Source organism: Tamandua tetradactyla, chromosome 9 (assembly GCF_023851605.1).
Source record: "Tamandua tetradactyla isolate mTamTet1 chromosome 9, mTamTet1.pri, whole genome shotgun sequence".
Taxonomy (NCBI): Eukaryota; Metazoa; Chordata; class Mammalia; order Pilosa; family Myrmecophagidae; genus Tamandua; species Tamandua tetradactyla.
The window spans coordinates 37,884,747-37,906,160 of NC_135335.1; positions in this window are offsets into that span (position 1 = coordinate 37,884,747).

Below are 21,414 nucleotides of genomic sequence, written 5' to 3' on the forward strand. Positions count from 1 at the left end.
CAAGGAGTTGAATTCTGCCAGCAACCAGAATCTGCTTGGAAGCAGAGTTTCCACCAGATCCTTCAGATAAAAGCCCAGGGCAGTTGACTCCATTTTAAACTTGGGAGACCCTAAGCAGAGTCTCTGACTGAGGTTGCTGGATTTATGGCCTACAGGATTGTGAGATAGTAACTTCGTGCTGTTTTACACTCCTAAGGTGTGGTAATTCGTCCTAGCATGAATAGAAAGCTACTATAGAAACCGAGCTTCAGAATAGGTAAGCAATTTGTTCAATGCCATGCAACCAGTAAGAGACAGCTGGGATTTGAAAACAGGGTTATATGCCTTTAATTACCAGATTTCTGGCCTGTAGGTAATGTTGCCTTCGTTCCTTAAGGAGCAGGAGGGGACAAGAGACCCCTGAGAGTAGCTCCGGAAAGGGAGAAGGGAAGGAGTCTCTAGGATCACTCTATTTAAGTGCAGCAGTTGTGCACTGCTACCTACCCCAACACAAGATGAGTCCTCAATCTGCATTCCTGTGGGTGTGAGCCCATCAGTAAACAGGACACTTTGAAGATGTGCCATCAGCATAGGTGTGGACTCACTTGGGGATATAGTCTTTAAAATCCTATTAGGTGTGGCCCGACTGAACCAGGGCAGGCCTTAGTCCGTATTACCGGAGCCCTTCCAGAGGGAGAAGGTCACAGATAGAAGCCAGAGAGCAAACGCAGGAGATAGAGGACAGCGCCGTGTAACGGAGGCAGAGATACACGCCAAGGGAGCCCAGCGATTGCACAAGTCAACTCCAGAATGCCACAGACTCGAGAAGAAAGCATACTGACCCCGCGGTTTTGTCTGTTTGTGTGTGTATGTGTGTGTGTATGTTTGTTTTTCTGGTGCATGGACCGGGAATGGAGCCTGGGTCTCCTGCACAGAGGGCGAGCATCCTACCACTGAACCACCTGTGCACACCCTTTTTAAAAAATCTTTTGTCTGTTTTGACCCCATGATTTTGGGCTTCTAACCTCTGAAATGGCAAGTTGGTAAATTCTCAAGTCAACCCATTGTGTAGCATTTGCCATAAGACCACGCTAAGTTCGGGAAACTAAGACAGTGAGGAAGAACACAAATTCTCAGTCGGACATACTTGGGTTCCGAGTCGGCTCCTGCCTGGCCGAGTGACTCTGGGCAAAGTCACGTTACCTCTCCAAACCTTCGTGTCTTCATCTGCAATCTAGGACCTCCCTGATGGAGCATGCTGGGAAGGTTGAATGAGGTAGTGCTTGCAATATTTATTTGCAATGACTGGAACATGGTGAGTGCTTAATAAATGTAACCCATTATTATTGTTATTTACTCAGCGTACGTTTTGTGTCAGGAGCCTTAGTGGCACTCTAAGACTCCTGCCGTAAGTGTTGCTGTGCCCATTTTACAGATAAAGAAACTGAGGCTCAGAGAGGTGACGGGCCATGTCCAAAGTCACGCTGCTGGGTCAGAGCTACATTCAAAAGCACACTCCTTAAGTCCCAGGCCCTGTGTCTTTGCCCTATCCGTCACAGCAGTTGTGACACTTTGTGTTCAGAACTTTAGTCTACAGAATAGGAACTCTCTTCTCCCTGTCCCGAGGGCAGCCATGTTGACTCCAGATGTCCGAAGAAAGCTTTCTCCTTCCAGCTTACTCTTTGCTCTGAGTCCTGGGGATGCCCTAGTGCCGAGAGAGGCTCTCCTGGCCTCATTGAGCAAACACTCCAAGGGGTCTCAGCTGCTCAGACCCAGTGTTAGGCACGGGGGGCAGGGGGGGAGGCGCCCAGAGCCCCAACAGCCCCGAGCCCAGGCTCGTGAAGGAGACGAACGTGAATGACCACCGCGAGGGGTACCCAGGGGTGATGATGACAATGGTGATGGCGACGATGACGATGTTATCCTGCATTGGGGTTATTTTCAGATTTGCCTAGAGAAGCAATAATAGGAATTCAAAGAGGAACAGGGGTATTCCAGGGCATTGCATGGTAGCAAGATGTGAGAAAGAGAAAAAAAAAATTTTAAAGACAGGGAAGGAAGATAAGAGTAGTAAGGGAAGGGTGATGAAAATGTAGCTTTTTTCTAAAGAAGGCCTCACTGAGAAGTACAGCCAAATGAAGTCCTGAAGTTGTGATGGAGGGAGCCACGAGGACACCGGGGAAGAGTTTCCCAAGCGGAGGCACCTGCAGGTGCAAAGGCTTGAGGTAGAGGAAAGCTCAGCATGTGCCAGAAACACCGCGGAGGCCAATGAGGCCAGTAAGGAAGCGAGGGTAGGGATGAGGCCAAACAATATAGAGCCCTGAAGGCCACAGTGAAGATTCTGACCTTTGGATGGGGACAGCGGGTGGGGGTTGGGCGGAGAAGGGGCTTTGTGCAGGGGAGTGGCATGGAGGAGTTAGCAGGACCCCTCTGGCTGCTCTGTTGAAGATAGACTGGGAATGAGAGGAAATAATGAAAGCAAGAAAACCTGTGTGGATGCTACGGCAATAATGCGGGTGAGAGGTGAGAGTGGCTTGAAGCCTCGTGATTGTTGTGAGAAGTGGTTGGATGCAGGATCCAGGAAGGAGGCAGATCAATGTATACCAAAACAGAATGATCTCGGAGATATACAGTTAAGCAAACAGATTGAGATGTGAAATACAATATCTAGGTTACATTCCTCCAGAAGCAGATCTTGAGACAAAGATGTAAGAGCAAATAGCTTATCTTAGGAAGCACTGGTAGAAGAGAGAGAGTGAGACAGGGAAAGGACGGACTCTGACAAAGGGCGAGTTGCCAAGAACATTACACCTTTGGGACACTGAGGCTCAATTCCTCTGGAGAACTCTGGGAAACAATATACAGTGTGCCTCAGAATGATCCCAACAGAGAGGCAAGGGGACCTGATGCATTTGGACACCAGCTTCTGCCGTCATTGGCAGAGATCAGCTCTTAGAAGAGGCATTAACTTCCTGGCACTTGAGTTTGCCTTGGCGCAGGCTGAGTGCACTCCTGTGACCAGAAGAAGCCCTCAGGCAAAGAAACTCAGGTGCTTGGGGCTGGACGCAGGGCCAGTGTGCATGGAAATGGGGAGTATAAGGGGATACAGGCAGGACACTTACAGTGACTGTTACACAGTATTTATGGTATATTACGATTTCTGTTTTTAAAAAGGGACTCATCAAAGTTTCAGCAATGGATAACTGTGAAATTACCACAAATTGTGAGCATACTTAACATCATTGGAAATTTATTTGCGCACAGATTTTTTTTTTTTTTAACATGGGCAGGCACTGGGAATTTTACATGGCAGGCAAGAACTCTGCCACTGAGCCATCGCTGACTGCCATGCTCATAGTTTTGAGGCTTGGGAAATGTCCAAATCAAGGCATCATCAAGGCAATGGCTTCTTTCCAAAAACCACCTTCCAGGAATCCTTGGCCCCTCTGTCACATGATATGGTGTCACCTGCTGGTCTGTCCCTTCTTTTCCAGATTTCATTGATCTCAGCTTCTCGCTTCTGTGGCACACTCTCTCTCGAATTTCATTCCTATCAAGGACTGTAATAGTAGGATTAAGACCCATCCTGATTGAAGTGGGTCAAACCTCAACTGAAGTAACCTCACCAAAAGCTCCAACTCAGAGTGGTTTACACCCACAGGAATAGATTAACTTTAAGAATGTGGTTTATTTTGGAGGGGGTAGTAGAATTGTTACTAACAGTAATGCACAATGTTAATCATAGGGAAAACTGAGTATGTGGGAAGCATATGGGAAGTCTGTACTTCCTGCATAATTTTTCTGTAAACCTACAACTGCTCTAATAAAAAATTTTAAGAACCTCTCTCTATATACATGTATAGAATAGTTTGAAGAGGATAGTTTAATAAGGTGATAACACTGGTTACCCCTAGGGAGGGAAACTGGAATATTTAAGGACAAGGTGGTTGAGACATTTATTCTTCATATGTAACTTTCTGTAAATATTTTTTTACTCTGCATTTTCATTTGTGAAATCAAATAAAACAACAGGAATTTCACTTTCAGCTAAGAAGATTCTTGAAAGAAGGGAAACGTGATCTAAGCCCCATATTCACCCTGACTTTCAGCCTAGAAGTAGGTTCCAAGTCAAAGTGTAAGATGATGGCCAAGCTGGAGTTTGAAGCTCCTGAGGCAGTTGATTTTTGTGGGTCGAATACCAAAGATGAGGGAGTTATGCAGGGGAGAATTACAGGGGCATCAGAAGGCTGTGTTTAGGGAGAAGGGAGGGTTATAATAGCTCTTTGTCCAAGAGCTGGTATGCACATGTAGAAGGCAAGACTCCATGAGGCCTAGCAGAAAATGAATGCTGTGGCTAAGAGCTGAATGGTGATACCAATGGGTGTGGGAAACGATGGAGTTCTATCCCAGCCAAAATGTATAGACCTCATTGAATACCTTGAACATTCAATTGAGATATCAGAAAGGTCACACCTAAGAAGGAAGGATCAAGCCTTCTTGTCACCCTCTAGTACAAAGACAAAACCCAAAAAAAAAAGACCAGACACAACAAAGAACAAAACAAAACCTGACAGGATTTAACTGTCTGCCAGAATAAACCTCAACACTCTTTAAAGAAAGAAAATATAATCGAAAATTCGTACATTATTACCATGTCCAGAATAAAATAAAAAATTACTAGACACATGAAGGCATTGGAAAGTAAGATCCACAATCAAGATAAAAAGCAATCAGGAGACACAACATCCTGAAATGACCCAAATGTCAAAGTTAGCAAAGACCTTAAAGCAGCTCTTACAAGCATGCCTTGGAGATATAGTGGGTTCAGTTCCAGACTACTGCAATAAAGCAAATATCACAACCAAGTGAGTCACACTTTTTTTGGTTTTTCACTGCATATGAAAGTTACATTTACACTACGGTATAATGTATTAAATATGCAATAGCATTATGACAAAAAAACCCAACAATGTACATACCTAATTTCAAAATTCTTTACAGCTAAAAAATGGTAACTCTCTTCTGAGCCTTCAGCAAGACATAATCTTTTTACTGGTGGGGGCGTCTTGCCTTGATATGGGTGGCTGCTAACTGATGTTGGGTAATGGTTGTGAAAGTTAGGGGAGCTGTAGAGATTTTTAAAAATAAGACAACAATTAAGATTGCTGCATTGGAGGACTCTTTCTTTCATGAAAGATTTCTCTGTAGTATGTGATGCTGTTACAGAAGTTCTATCCATATTAGAACTTCTTTCAGAATTGGAGTCAATCCTCTCAAACCCTTCTGTTGCTTTAGCAACTAAGTTTATGTCATATTCTAAGTCTTCTGTTGCAATTTCAAGAATGTTCACAGTATCTTCACCAGGGCTACATCCCATTTCAGGAAACCACTGTCATTGCTCATCCGTATGAAGCAACTCCTCTTCCTTTCTAGTTTTATCATAAGATTTTAAAAATTCAGTTACATCTTCAGGCTCCATTTATAATTCTAGTTCTTACTATTTCCACCACATCTGCAGCTACTTCTCCAATGAATTCTTCATCAGCACTGCACTTTTTTGTTTGTTTGTTTTGCATGGGCAGGCACCGGGAATTGAACCCAGGTCTCCGGCATGGCAGGTGGGAACTCTGCCTGCTGAGCCACCGTGGCCTGCCCTGCAATGAACTCTTGAACTTCTCAGGTTATCCATGAGTGTTGGATCACTTCTTCCAAACTCCTTTGAATATTGACATTTGGATCACCTCCCATGAATCACAAATGTTCTTAATGGTATCTAGAGTGGTGAAACCTTTCCAGAAAGTTCTCAATAGGCTTTGCCCAGATGCACTGAGTAGTCACTATACATAGCAGTTTTAGCCTTATGAAATGTATTTCTTGAATAATAAGGCTTGGAAGTAAAAATGACTCCTTGGTCTGCAGAATGGATGTTGTGTTAGTAGCTATGAAAACATTTGTTTCACTGTGCATGTCTATCAGAGCTCTTGAGTAACCAGATGTATTGTTAATGAGCAGTAATATTTGCAAGGACTCTTTCTCAGCAGTTGGTCTCAACAGTGGGTTTAAACCATGTTGTAAACAGATATGCTGTCATCCAGGCTTTGTTCCACTTCTAGAGTGCAGGCATATTGATTTAGCACAATTGTTAAGGGCACAAGGATTTTCAGAATGGCAAATGAGCATTGGCTTCAACCGAAAGTCACCAGCTGCATAAGACCCAACAAGAGAATCAGCCTGTCCTTTGAAGCTTTGCAGCCAGGCATTGACTTCTCTTCTCTAGCTATGAAAGTCCTAAATAGAATCTTTTTCTAATATTGTATAAGGCTGTTTCATCTACATTGAAAATATTTTGTTTAGTATATCTACCTTCATCAGTTATCTTAGCTAGATACTCTGGATAATTTGCTGCAGCTTCTACTTTAGCACTTGCTGCTCTACTACCTGTACTTTTATGTTATGGAGTTGGCTTCTTTCCTTAAGCCTCATGAACCAACCTCTACTAGCTTCAAACTTTTCTTCTGCAGCTTCCTCTTGGAAGCAGCTTACCCTTGGCTTAAGGGAATGTTGTGACTAGTTTGATTAGCTATCCAGACAAGCTGCAGTCATAACTTGGCTAACTGCTTTGGCCTATCTTGGCTTTCAACATGCCTTCCTCACTAAGTTTAATCACATATATCAAAAGCTTTTATATCAAAAGCTTGAAGTGAGAGATCTGCAACTCTTCCTTTCCCCTGAACACTTAGCAGCCATTGTAGGGTTATCAACTGGCCTAATTTCAATATTGTCATGTGTGCCAGTTTGAAATTATTGTGTACCCCAGAAAAGGCATGTTCTTTAATCCTGATTCAATAATGCTGGGTGGGATCTTTTTGCTTAAGTTGTTTCCATGGATATGTGACCACCCAATTGGAGGTGGTACCTGTTGATCAGGTAGTTTCCATGGAGATGTGTCTCCACCCATTCAAGGTGAGTCACTTACTGGAATCCTTCAAGAGGGAACAATTTTTTGGAAAAATCTTCAAAGCCAACACAGAGAGAGACGTTTGGAGATGCAGAGAGAAAATGCCCCAGGGAAGTTGTTTGAAACCGGAAGCCAAAGGGTCAGAAGATGCCGGCCACATGCCTTCCATATTGGCCTTTCTTGAGCCAAGTTATCTTTCTCTGGATGTCTTAGTTTGAACATTTTTATGGCCTTAGAACTGTAAACCTGCAACTTAATAAATTCCTTTTATAAAAATGAATTCATTTATGGTATATTACATTTCTGGCAGTTTAACAAACTAAAACATTATGTCTGAGGGAATAGGGAGACCAAAGGTGAGGAAGAGAGATGGGAACATAAGGTTGGAGCAGTCAATACACACACAGCGTTTATCAATTAAGTTCAACATTATATAGGGCATAGTTCATGGCACCAAGAATGATTAGAATAGTTACATCAATGACCACTGATCACAGGTCACCATAACAAATACAACATTAATGAAAACATTTGAAATATTATGAGAATTACCAAAAGGTGACATAGAGAAAGGAACTGAGCACACCTTGTTGGAAAAATGGTACCAATAGACTTGCTCAATGAAGGGTCGGCAAAAACGTTCAGTTTGTGAAATGTGGTATCCTGTACACCAAATAACAGCAGTATATCCTTTCCTTCCAGGAGCACAGAACATTCACCAAGATAGATGATAAACTGGGCCATAAAAGATTTTGTTTTCAAAAGATTGAAAATATACAGAGTATGTTCTCTGATACCAATGGAATTAAATTAGACATAAATAACCATGAAAAACTAGAAAATTCCTAAATATTTCAGACTTAAACAACCCTTCCAAATAACCCGTGCTCAAAGGAGAAATCACAAGGGGAATAAGAAAATATTTTGAATTAAATGATAATGCAAACACAACATGTCAAAATGTGTATAATGCAACTAAAGTGAAATTTATAACTTTAAATATTCATATTAGGAAGGAGAAAAGGTTTAAAATCAATAATCTAAAATGGTGAGACACTGTGTTCATGGGTTGGAAGACCCTATTGTTAATATGTCAGTTTCTCCCAAATTTTTCTATAGATTCCATGCAATTCCAGTTAAAATGCTAGGGGGATTTTTTGGTAGATATTGACAAGTTGATACTGAAAATTATGTGGAAAAGAAAAGAAATTAGAAAGTCAAAACAATTTTGAAAAAGAATAAAGTTGGAATAGTCTGAAACAACTGTTCTGGGGCTCTGGAGAGCAGGGGAGCACTGTACCTCATCCAGGGAAGAGCAGGAGTGTCTTAATTTGCTACACTTCCTGAAATGCAATGTGCCAGCAATGGATTGGCTTTTCCAATGGGGATTTATTAACTTTCAAGCTTACAGATCTGTGGCCATGAAGATGTCCAAATCAAGGCATCAACAGGTGTTCCTTTCTCCTTGAAGTTTGGCTACTGATGATGTTGGACTCTGTCACATGCGAGGCACATGGCACATCTGCTGGTCTCTCCCTTCTTTCCTGGGTTTCTTTGCTTTCAGTTTCTGGCTGCTCTATCTGTGGATTTCTTTCAGAACTTCTGTGAAAGTCTTTCTCTTCCAGCTTCTGGCTTTTCTCTCTGAGCTTCCTTGAATTTCATCTTTCATGGAGGACTCCATTAAGAGGATTAAGGCCCACCTGGGGCTTGCCTCAAATGAAATAACTAATCAAAATGTCCTGCCCATAATAGATCTACACTAACAGAAATGGATTAGCTTTAAAACCATGATCTTTTCTGGGGTACACACAGCTTCAAACCATCACACCCCACCAAAAAGACATGTTCTTTTCATCTGCAAAGTACATTCATTCCATCCAAAGCCAATAAACAATAAAACTCTAGGCTAGAGAGAGAAACTCACCTTCAAAGTAAACTCATAGAGATCATCATATGCATAGATATCAGCAAAAATTTACAAGCCTTACTAAGAGACATGAAGCTATTGCCAGTCAAAGGAAAAAAATTAAACTTTGGAGGATTCATAGAATTTGGAACAACTAAACAATGATGTTCAAACAAATCTCATAAATCAATTGAAGGAGATGAAGGAAAGTATGGCTAAAGAGAGAAAGGCGATTAAGAAGACACTGGGTGGGCATAAAGAAGAATTTGAAAGTATAAAAATAAATTATGGAAATTAAAAGCATAATAGAAGAGAGAAAAATACCATAGAGGGATACAGCAGCAGACTTGGACAGGCATAAGAGAGAATCAGTGATCTAAAAGACAAGGCGATTGAACTCTGACAGAAAGAATAACAGAGAGTGAAAAGAATGGAAAAACTTGTACAGAGTCTCAGGGATTTGAATGATAGTGTGAAGCACACAAAAAAATGTGTCATGCGTGTCCCAGGAGGGTAGTGTGATGGGTAAGGGACAGAAAGAATATTGGAGAAAGTAATGGCCCCAAACTTCTCAACTCTTCTGAAAGACATAAATATACATCTCCAAGGAGCGCAATGCACTCCCGACAGAACAAATCCTAGCAAACCTACTCCAAGATACATATTAATCAGAACGTCAAATACCAAAGATAGAGAATTCTAAAAACAGCAAGAGGAAAGTGATTTATCACATAAAAGAGAACAAAAATAAGACTAAATTCATATCCTAATCAGAAACCACGGAGGCAAAAAAAACAGAGGCATGATATATTTAAAGTAGTGAAAGAGAAAAACAGCCAGGCAAGAATTCTTTATCCAGTAAAAATGCCCTTCAAAAATGAGGGGGATTCCCGGAGCCTGCCCATGAAAAAAAAAAAAAAAAGAGGGGGAGTTTAAAATATTCACAAACAGTAGCTGAGACAGTTCATCAACAAGAGATCTGACCCACAAGAAATATTGAAAGGAGTTCTATAGGCTGAAAGGAAAAGACAGGAGAGAGAGGTTTGGAGGAGAGGATAGAAATGAAGGTTTGATCAGTAAGGGTAACTAAAGGGGCAAAAAGAGAGACATAAATAAGATATGAGTTATAAAAACCAAAGGATAAAATGGTTGTAGCAAGTACTGCCTTTACAGTAATAACATTGAATATTAATGGAGTAAACTCCTCAATCAAAAGACACAGATTGGCAGAAAGGTACTAAAGTATGGTACAAATATATGCAGTCCCCAAGAGACTCATCTCAGACCTGAAGATACAAATAGATTGAAAATGAAAGGTTGGAAACAGATATTCTATGCAAAGAGTAACCAAAAAGGAGCTGGAGTCACTAAATTAATATAAGAAAAATAGACTTTAATGCAAACTGTTATAAGAGAGAAAGAAGGACACTCTATATTAATAAAAGCAGCAATCCACCAAGAAGAAATAGCAATCATAAATATCTATGTTTCTACCCATGGTGCTTCACAGTACATGAACCAGGGTGATGCGACGGTGGCTCAGTGGCAGAATTCTCACCTGCCATGCCAGAGACGCGCATTCAATTCCTGGTGCCTGCCCATGAAAAACAAACAAACAAGAAAACCACGAGGCAAACACTGGCAAAACCAAAGTGAGAAATAGACACCTCTACAATAATAGTTGAAGACTTGAATGCACAACTCTCATCAAGGGATAGAACATCTAGACAGAGGGTCAACAAGGAAGCAGAACTTGACTAACATGATAAATGAACTAGACCTAACAGACATACAGAACAACGCACTCCAAAACAGCAGGATATACATTCTTCTTAAGTGCTTATGGATAATTCTCCAGGGAAGACTACATGTTGGGTCACAAAACAAGACTCAATACATTTATATATATATATGAACTTATAGAAAACACTTTCTCTGATCGTAATGGAATGAAGGTGGAAATTAATAATATGCAAAGAACTGGAAAATTCACAAATATATGGAGGTTAAACAAAACACTCAAACAATCAGTGGGTCCAAGAAGAAAATTCAAGAGAAATCAATAAATATCTCAAGATGGATGAAAATGAAAATACAACATTTCAAAAATTATGTGATCCAGTGAAGGCAGTGCTGAGAGGGAAACTGAGCTAAAATAAAACACCCAGGTGCTTACCTGGAGGAATGAGAAAAAGAAAAGCAAACTAATCCCAATGTAAGCAGAAAGAAAGACATAAAGATTAGGGCAGAAATAAATGAAATTGAGAATAAAAAAAATGAAACTAACAAAATCAAACGTTTGTTCTTTGAGAAGATCAATGAAACTGACAAAACTCTTAACTAGACTGACAAAGACAGAAAGAGAGAAGATACAAATAAATAAAATCAGAAATGGGGGGGGGGAACATTACTACTGACCCCACGAAAACTGAAAGGATCATAAAAGGATACTATGAATAATTGTATGCCAACAAATTAGAAAATTTAGATGAAATGGACAAATTCCCAGAAACACATGAGCAACTAACACTGACTCTATAAGAAATAGAAGTCTCCCACAGACCAATTACATGTAAAGGGACTGAATCAGCCATCAAAAACTTCCCAAAAAAGAAAAGCCCAGGACCAGACGGCTTCACAAACATACCAAGAAGAATTTATATTAATCCTGCTCAAACTCTTCCAAAAAATTGAAGAGAAGGGACCACTACCTAGCTCATGAAGCCAACATCACTGTAATACCAAAGCCAGATAAAGATATAAGAAAAGAAAAATATAGCCTAATTTCTCTAATGAATATGGATGCAAAAATCCAAAGCAGAATACTTGGAATCTGAATCCAGCTGCACATTAAAAGAATTAGATACCATGCTCAAGAAGGTTTTATTCCAGATATGCAAGCGTGGTTCAACACAATAAAATCAATTAATGTAATACATCATTGCCATAGCAAAATTCCATTTATATGGCAAATAAAAAATAAAATGTCTAGGAATAAATTTAACAAAGTATGTAAAGGAATTTGTATACAGAAAACTACAAAACATTGTCAAAACAAATCAAAGAAGGCCAAAACAAATGGAACAACATTCTGTGTTCATGGATTGGAAGATTAAATACAGTTTATGGGTCAAGTCTACCTAAATTGATTTACAAATTCAGTTTCACTGTTAGGTATATGCCCAGAGGAACTGAAAGCAGGCACACAAACAGACATTTTCACACTCATATTCAAAGCAGCATTAGTCACAACTACTAAAAGATGGAAGCAACCCAAGTGTCCATTAACCAATGAATGGATTTAAAAATGTAATATATACATAGGATGGAATATTATTCAGTCATAAGAAGGAATGAGGTCCTGATGCATGCTACAACATGGATGAGCCTTGAGGATACTAGGTTGAGTGAAATAAGCCACACACAAAAAAGGACAAATATTGTATGATTTCACTGATATGAACAAATTATAATAAGTGGATTTGGTTACCAGAGGATATAATGGCGGTAAAGAATGGGGAGCTGATGCTTAATTTGAGCAAAGTTTGTATTTAGGTTGATGGTAAATGCTTGAAAATGGATTATTGAGTGTGCAATTGTGTGTGTAATTAAGAGTGCTGAATTATATCTCTGAAAGTAGTTGAAAGGGGAAGTTTTGGGTCGTTATGTTACCTGAAGGACAGTTTGAGGATAAAACAAAAGACTGCATAGCACGTTGAACACTATTATGGACAATGTGTCTACTTTTTTGTTTTAATATTTTTATTCACAAATCTTCACACACATGCATGCCGTACATGGTGTACAATTCATGGCTCACAATACCATCACATGGTGTGTATTCATCACCACGATCATTTTTTAGAACATCTGTATCACTCCAGAAAAAGAAATAAAACACTCATACACACCATACCCATTACCCCTCCCTCTCATTGACTGCTAGTATTTCCATCTACCCAATTTACTTTACCCTTTGTCCCCTGTATTTATTCATTCATTTATTTTTATTTATTTTTTAACCCATATTTTTTTACTCATCTGTCCATATCTGGATAAAGGTGCATCAGACATAAGGTTTTCACGATCACACGGTCACATTGTAACTGTTATCACTTTATACAATCATCTTCAAGAATCAAGGCTATTGGAACACAGCTCAACAGTTTCAGGTACTTCCCTTTACTCACTCCAATACACCACAAATTAAAAGGGATATCTATATAATGCATAAGAATAACCTCCAGGACTAAACTCTCGGCTCTGTTTGAAATCTCTCAGCCACTGAAATTTAATTTAGGCTCATTCCTCTCTTCCCCCTTTTGGTTAAGAAGGCTTTCTCAATCTCTTGACCCTGGGAGTTCTGTCCCTCGTTGCCAGGAAAATTTACACCCCTGGGAATCATGTCCTACATAGGAGGGAGGGCAGTGAGTTCACCTGCCGAGGTGGCTTAGAGGGAGAGGCCACTTCTGAGCAACAAAAGAGGTTCATCTGAGCAACTCTTAGGCCTAAATTTAAGTAGGCTTAGCTTATCCTTTGCAGGAATAAGTTTCATAGGGGGGAACCCCAAGATCCACCTATTGATTTGGTTGCACCACTGCTTGTGAGAATATCAGAAATTCTCCAAATAGGGAAGTTGAATATTTCCTCCTTTCTTCCCCCAGGGGATTTTGCAAATACTTCTTTATTCACTGCCCAAATTACTCTGGGGTATAACAATAGACTTCTTTTAATAGTACAAATATAATAATGTTCTTTCATATATTATAACAACTATATGTCTGTATTACAAGGTGTTAATATTAAGGTGATATATGGGGAAAACACCTGAAGTAGACTATGACCTATGACCTATAGGCAACAATAATATTTTAATATTCTTTAATCAATTGTAACAAAGGTACCACACTAAGGCAAAGTATTACCAATAGGAGGGAATATGGGAATATTGTATTTTATACATGACTTTTCTGTAAATTTACAACTTCTCCAATTAAAAAAATAATAACAATAATCTCAAAAACATCATTCTAAGTGAAAGAAACCAGACTCAACCACTACAGACTGCATGTTCCCATTTAGATTAGAATTAGATTAGTGGTCATGTAGAGCTCTGGAAGGAAAGCGGTGACTGCTGATAGCTATGGGGTTTTTATGTTTGACGTAATGAAAATGTTCAAAAACTGATTGTAGGGGCGGCCACGGTGGCTCAGCAGGCAGAGTTCTCACCTGCCATGTGAGAGACCCAGGTTCGATTCCCGGTGCCTGCTCATGCAAAAAAAAAAAAAAAAAAACCCAACCAACCAAACAAACAAAAAGATTGTAGTGATAAATGCTCAACTCTGTGATTATATTTAAAGCCACTGATTGTAAACATTAGACAGACTGCTTTAAAAAATAAAATAAATAAAAAAATAAAACTGCTTTAAAAATTAAAACTTTTGCTCTTTGAAAGATACTATTAAGAGAAGGAGAAGATACGCCACAGACTGGGAGAAAATATTGGCAAATAATAAAAATCTGACAAGGGACTTATAAGCAGACTATAAAGAAGTCTCAAAACTCAAAAATAAGAAAACTGACAATCAATTTTAAAATGGGAAAATACCCAAATGAGTTTTTCACCAAAGAAGACATATAGATGGTAAATGAGCACATAAAATGATGTTCAACATCATTAGTTATTAGGAAAATGTAAATTGAAACCACAATAAGGTATTACTACACTCCTATTGGAATGACTAAGATAAAAATATTTTAAAATACAAGTGCTGATGAGAGTAGGGTGCAACTAGAATTCTTACACATTGCTGGTGGGAATGAAAAATGGTATAGCCTCTTTAAAAAATAGTTCGACAGTTTTTTATAAAATTAAAAATATATTGACATTATGATCCAACCAGCCCCCACCTCACTATGTCTCAAAAGAAATAGAAACCTATGTTCACACAAAAGCCTGCACAGGGAGGTTGATAGCAGCTTTATACATTTAACCAAAAACTAGAAACAACTGCATGCCTCTCAAATGGCAACAGCTAGGCTAACTGTGGTACTCCATACCATGGGTTATCACACAGCAATAAAAAGGAAATTAAATAATGATACATGTAGCAACATGAATCTCAACGGCACTGTAATAAATGAAAGAAACCAGAATCAAAGGGCTACTGTATCCTGTATGATTTCATTTATATGACTTTCAGGACAGTGCAAAAGGAAAAGGAAAGAGAACAAGGCAATAGTTGCTAGGAGTCAGAGGTGGTGAGAAGGATTGACTACAAAAGGGAATCACAAGGGATTTTTTGTTCGGCATTTTCATTGTGGTTGTAGTTTCATGACTCTCTGCATTTGTCAAAGTCCGTAGAAATACACATTTTAGAGAGTGAGTTTTACCATATAAACTAAAAATATGATTATAAGAATCAGTGATTAAAGTTTCTGCTTTAAAATGCTGTCAAATGAAGAAAAAGTAAACCCAATATAGGTAGAAGAAAGGAAGAAGTGAGTAGAAGGCCAAAAGTAATAAAGACGACAGCAGAATAAGTGAAAAAAATCTAAAACTAGATACATCATAAAGAAAATTAACAGAGGTAAGATTTGGCTTTTTGCAAATGTTAACAAAACTAATAAACTCCTAGCAAGACTGACTGATAAAGATAAAAAGAGGGAACACATATTACCAATGTCAGGGATAAAGGAAGGGATATCAGGGCAGTGCACCAGTGCCTCAGGGGCAGAGTTCTCACCTGCGATGCCAGAGACCCGGGTTCGATTCCCGGTGTCTGCCCACGCAAGAAAGAAAAAAACAGAAAGGACAGCAGCAGAGATTCTACAGATATTAAAAGAACAACAAGGGAGGGAGTATTATGAACAGTTTTAGTCCAATAAATTTATGAACTTAGATGAAATTGACAAACTCTTTGAAAAAAACATAAAAATGATCTCAAGCAGAAACAGTAAATCTGAATAGCTCGAACAAAAAATTGAACTTATAATAAAAAAAATTCTCACAGAAAGAACCCCAGGGTCAGAGGTTTACAGTTGTGAATTCCATCAATCATTTAAAAGAATGATTTTATGCAATTTTATACAAACTTTTTCAGAAATTAGAGGACGGAACACTTCATATATTGTTTATGAGGCTAGCATAACCCTGACACTAAAACCTGAAAAAGACATTTTTTATTGTGAAATATAACATACATACAAAAAAGTAATACATTTCTAAGTACATTTTAACAACTAGTTATAGACCAGATTTCAACATTTGGAATGCTTTCACAATTTCAGGTTTTTCCTTCTAACTGCTCTAAGACACTGGAGACTAAAAGAAATATCAATATAATGATTCATTAGTCTTAACTTCTCTGTTATAAATCCTCCTTCTCCTTTGATCCTTCTCCCAATCTCGAGGGGTATTTTGGTTATGCCCATTCTAGATCTTTTCATGTTGTAAAGGGGTGTAGACAATATGGAATAGGGGAATGAAACTGGTTGCTGTTCCTGGAAAGACTGGCCCCTTTGGGTTTGAGAACTTTTCTAGCTAGGAACCATGCAGAGGTTTTAGGTTTCTGAAAAGTAAATTTAATACATGTGTCTTTTGTAGGATCTCAGAGAGAGCCCTGGGTGTTCTTTAGGGTCAATAGGAGTGATGTTGGTTGGGTTTGGCAAACCTCGGCAATTAGCATTATCTATCTGAAGTGTGCATAAGAGTAGCCTCCAGAATAGCCTCTTGACTCTACTTGAACTGACACCTTATTTTGTTACATTTCTTTTTCCCCTTTTGGTCATGAAGGCATTGTTGATCCCATGGGGCCAGGGCCAGGCTCACCCCTGAGAGTCATCTCCCATTTTACCAGGGAGACTCACACGCCTGGACATCATCCTGTGTGGGTGGGGAGGGTAATCATTTTACTTGCAGAGTTGGGCTTAAAGAGAAGAGAGAGGCCACATCTGAGCAACAGAAGAGGGTTTCTGGAAATGAACCTTATGCTTAGGTTAAGGCTTAGGCTTAGGCTTAGCTTCTCCACTACAGAAATAAGTTTCATAAAAGCAAGCATCAAGATCAAGGGCTTGGCCTATTAACTTGAGATTCCCTAGAGTTTGAGACAGTATCCATGGATCCCAGGTGGGAAAGTTTAATAGCTTCATATTTTCTCTCCAGTCCCTCAAGGGACTTTATCAATGCTTTTACATTATCTTCCCAACATACTCTGTGATGTATCCAGGTATTACATGAAGCTATGCAGAATTACAAGCCCTCATTCCCATTCTGGGTTGTTTAAATTGATTATCCAGACAGATTGAATTAGGTTGCATACAACAGAAATCTTATGTTTTGTACAAAATAAAGCCCTGGTCTTTTGGTCTCATGCAGTAGGTGAAGTTCTAAAATAAAAACACTGCTAACAAAGACATTTTAAGAGAAGAAAATTTCAGGTCAATATGTGTCATAAATATAGTCATAGAACCATAAAAATTTACAGGTTTGATCTAGCAATATATAAAAAGAATAATGCATCTTCTTTATGTACTGGGGTTAATCCCAGTGGTGCAAGTTTACTGTAGCCTTTAAAAATCATATGGGGGACTTCCGGAGAAGATGGCGGCTTAGTAAGACGCGCAGGTCTTAGTTCCTCCTCCAGAAAAGCAACTAAAGAAACAGAAACAATACGAAACAGCTCCCGGAGCCACGACAGAGACCAAAAAGACAGCGTACCCCATTCTGGAATGGCTGAATGGGCAGGGAGAATCCGCTGCGGTGAGATACCCGAGGGGCGCGCATTTTCCCAGCCGGGGCGGCTGGCGACTGAGGTCCCCTCCACGCACGTGGCTCCCCGGTCTGACTGGGAACGTTGGATAGCGGGGCCCTCCCGCTGCGTGGCGTCTCGGGCCAGCTGGGCAATTTGGACCGGCACTCCCCCAAGCCGCGGCGGGCGGCGACCCCCCCATGCGCGGTTTCCCGGGCCGACTGCGAGATTCGGATTGGCAAGTTAAAGGAGCCACAGCATCTTTTACTGGTGGGCCCCACAGACAGACGAGCGCCACGAGCGCCACCTACTGGGCAGGAAAAGAAAAACAGAGCCCAGAGATTTCACAGAAAAACCTTTCAACCAGCCGGGTCCCACACCCAGGGAAATCTGATCAAATGCCCAGACACCAGCAGAAAATAATGGATGACGCTCGGAAAATTGAAGATATGGCCCAGTCAAAGGAACAAACCAATAGTTCAAATGAGATACAGGAGCTGAGACAACTAATGCTGAATATATGAACAGAAATGGAAAACCTCTTCAAAAACCAAATCAATAAATTGAGGGAGGACATGAAGAAGACATGGGCTGAACAAAAAGAAGAAATAGAAAATCTGAAAAAACAAATCACAGAACTTATGGGAGTGAAGGACAAAGAAGAAAAAATGGAAAAAACAATGGATACCTACAATGGTAGATCTAAAGAGACAGAAGCTACAATTAGTGAACTGGAGGATGGAACATCTGAATTCCAAAAAGAAACAGAAACTATAGGGAAAAGGATGGAAAAACTTGAGCAGGGGATCAGGGAACTGAATGACAATATGAAGCGCACAAATATACGTGTTGTGGGTGTCCCAGAAGGAGAAGAGAAGGGAAAAGGAGGAGAAAAACTAATGGAAGATATTATCACTGAAAATTTCCCAACTTTTATGAGAGACCTAAATTTACAGATCCAAGAAGTGCAGCACACCCCAAAGAGAATAGACCCAAATAGGCGTTCTCCAAGACACTTACTAGTTAGAATGTCAGAGGTCAAAGAGAAAGAGAGGATCTTGAAAGCAGCAAGAGAAAAACAATCCGTCACATACAAGGGAAACCCAATAAGACTATGTGTAGATTTCTCAGCAGAAACCATGGAAGCTAGAAGACAGTGGGATGATATATTTAAATTACTAAAAGAGAAAAACTGCCAACCAAGACTTCTATATGCAGCAAAATTGTCCTTCAAAAATGAAGGAGAAATTAAAACATTTATAGACAAAAAGTCAATGAGAGAATTTGTGACCAAGAGACCAGCTCTGCAAGAAATACTAAAGGGAGCACTAGAGTCAGATACGAAAAGACAGAAGAGAGAGGTATCGAGTAAAGTGTAAAAAGAAGGAAAATCAGATATGATACATATAATACAAAAGCCAAAATGGTAGAGGAAAATATTATCCAAACAGTAATAATACTAAAAGTTAATGGACTGAATTTCCCAATCAAAAGACATAGAATGGCAGAATGGATTACGACCCAGCAATACCACTGCTAGGTATCTACTCAAAGGACTTAAGGGCAAAGACACAGACAGACATTTGCACACCAGTGTTTATAGTAGCATTATCTACAATTGCAAAGAGATGGAAACAGCCAAAATGTCCATCAACAGACGAGTGGCTAAACAAACTGTGGCGTGTACCTACGATGGAATATTATGCAGCTTTAAGACAAACTAAACTTATGAAGCATGTAATAACATGGATGGACCTAGAGAACATTATGCTGAGTGAGTCTAGCCAAAAACTAAAGGACAAATACTGTATGGTCCCACTGATGTGAACCGACATTCGAGAATCAGCTTGGAATATATCATTGGTAACAGAGACCAGCAGGAGTTAGAAACAGGGTAAGATAATGGGTAATTGGAGCTGAAGGGATACAGACTGTGCAACAGGACTAGATACAAAAACTCAAAAATGGACAGCACAATAATACCTAAGTGTAATGTAACTATGTTGGAACACTGAATGAAGCTGCACCTGAAATATGGTTTTTTGTTTGTTTGTTTGTTTGCTTGTATCTTTTGTTTTGTTTCTTTTTCCTTTTTTATATATATATATTTTTATTAGTATTATTATTTTAATTCTCTTCTCTATATTAACATTCTATATCTTTTTCTGCTATTTTGCTAGTTCTTTTCCTAAATCGATGAAAATGTACTAAGAATGATGATCATACATCTGTGTGATGATACTAAGAATTACTGAGTGCATGTGTAGAATGGAAAAAAAAATCATATGGGGGTAATTCATACATTTACAGAATAAAGGATAAAGCCATATGATTATTACAATAGTTTCAGAAAAAGCATTAACAGAATTCAGCATTAATGTTTAAAAACCTGTCAGCAAACCTGGAATAGATGGCTATTTCCTTAAAGGGATATCTATGATAAATTTATAGCTAACATCATATTTTAATGGTGAAATATTGAACACTTTATCTGGAGATTAAACAAGGCAAGTATGTCCACTCTTACTTGTATTTAATATTTTACTGACAGCCCTAGCTAGTGTAATAAGGCAATAAAAGTCATAAAGATTGGAAAGAAAGTGGCCAGACCATCTTTATTTAGAGGCAAAATGATTTTGTGTAAAGAAAATCTTAAGAAATCTACTGAAAAACTGTTAGAACTATTAAGCAAATGTAGTAAGTTTTCAGACTTCTATATACTCGCAGCAAAAATAGAAAATGAAATTTAGAAGTATATAAAAAAGATGATATAAATCATTAAAGAGATATACCATGTACATGAATTAGAAGACTCAACAGTGTTAAAATGTCATTTATCCCCCCAAATGATTTCTTCACTCTATGCAATCCCAATAAAAATTTCGACAGTTCTTTTTATTTTTTATAAATTGTCACATTAATTCATATGAAATATGAAGGATAGAAAATAGGCAAGGTAATCTTGAAAATTGAAAATAAAATTGGAGAACTCTCAGTACCTGATTTCAAGACTTGTTATAAAGCTTCAGTAATCAAGAGAGTTTTCTATTGGTGCAACGATAGACAATTATACAGATCAAATGGTCTAGATAGGCCAAAATAGAACATGACACATATAGGCAATTCACTCATGACAAAGGATGTCAAGGTATTTCAATGAGGAAGAGGAAGATTTTTCAAAAAACAGAACTGAAACTGGTTAATCTTATGGAATAATTGAATGTCAACTTCTTATACCTTACATAAAAATTATTTTGAGATAGCTTACCACTTACATGTAAAATCTAAAACTATAAAGCCACTTTAGGAAAATATACTTGTGCTCTTGGCATAGGCAAAACTTTCTTAGGCAAGACCTAAAAAAGCATTAACCATTCGATTCCTGGTGCCTGCCCATGCCAAAACAAACAAACAAACAAAAACAATAAAACTCCCACTAACCAGTGCAGAAGCTGAGCACCCACAGGAGTACATAGAAGGAGAGATGAGGAGTAGGAAGTAAGCCAAGCTATGTTCCTTGGACAGGCTACCCCCACCAGCACAGCCGTGAGCTGTGACTCACCCCAAGCCCCACACCCCACACACCTGAGCCCCATCACCCACCGCCATTCCCCACGCTCCAAGCACCTCCACCCCACCATCCCCCAGGGTGTATGCCCAGCCCACACCCCCTCCCCAGGTGCAGCCCAGCCCACCTCTTCTGCACCCCTCCTGAGCACTGCCCCCTCCCTGCTCCCTGCCTACTGTTGCCAGCACATAAAGGCTGCAGGCGCCAACCTTCATACCCAGGCTACACCCGCCCCCTGCCCACAGTGTTGCAC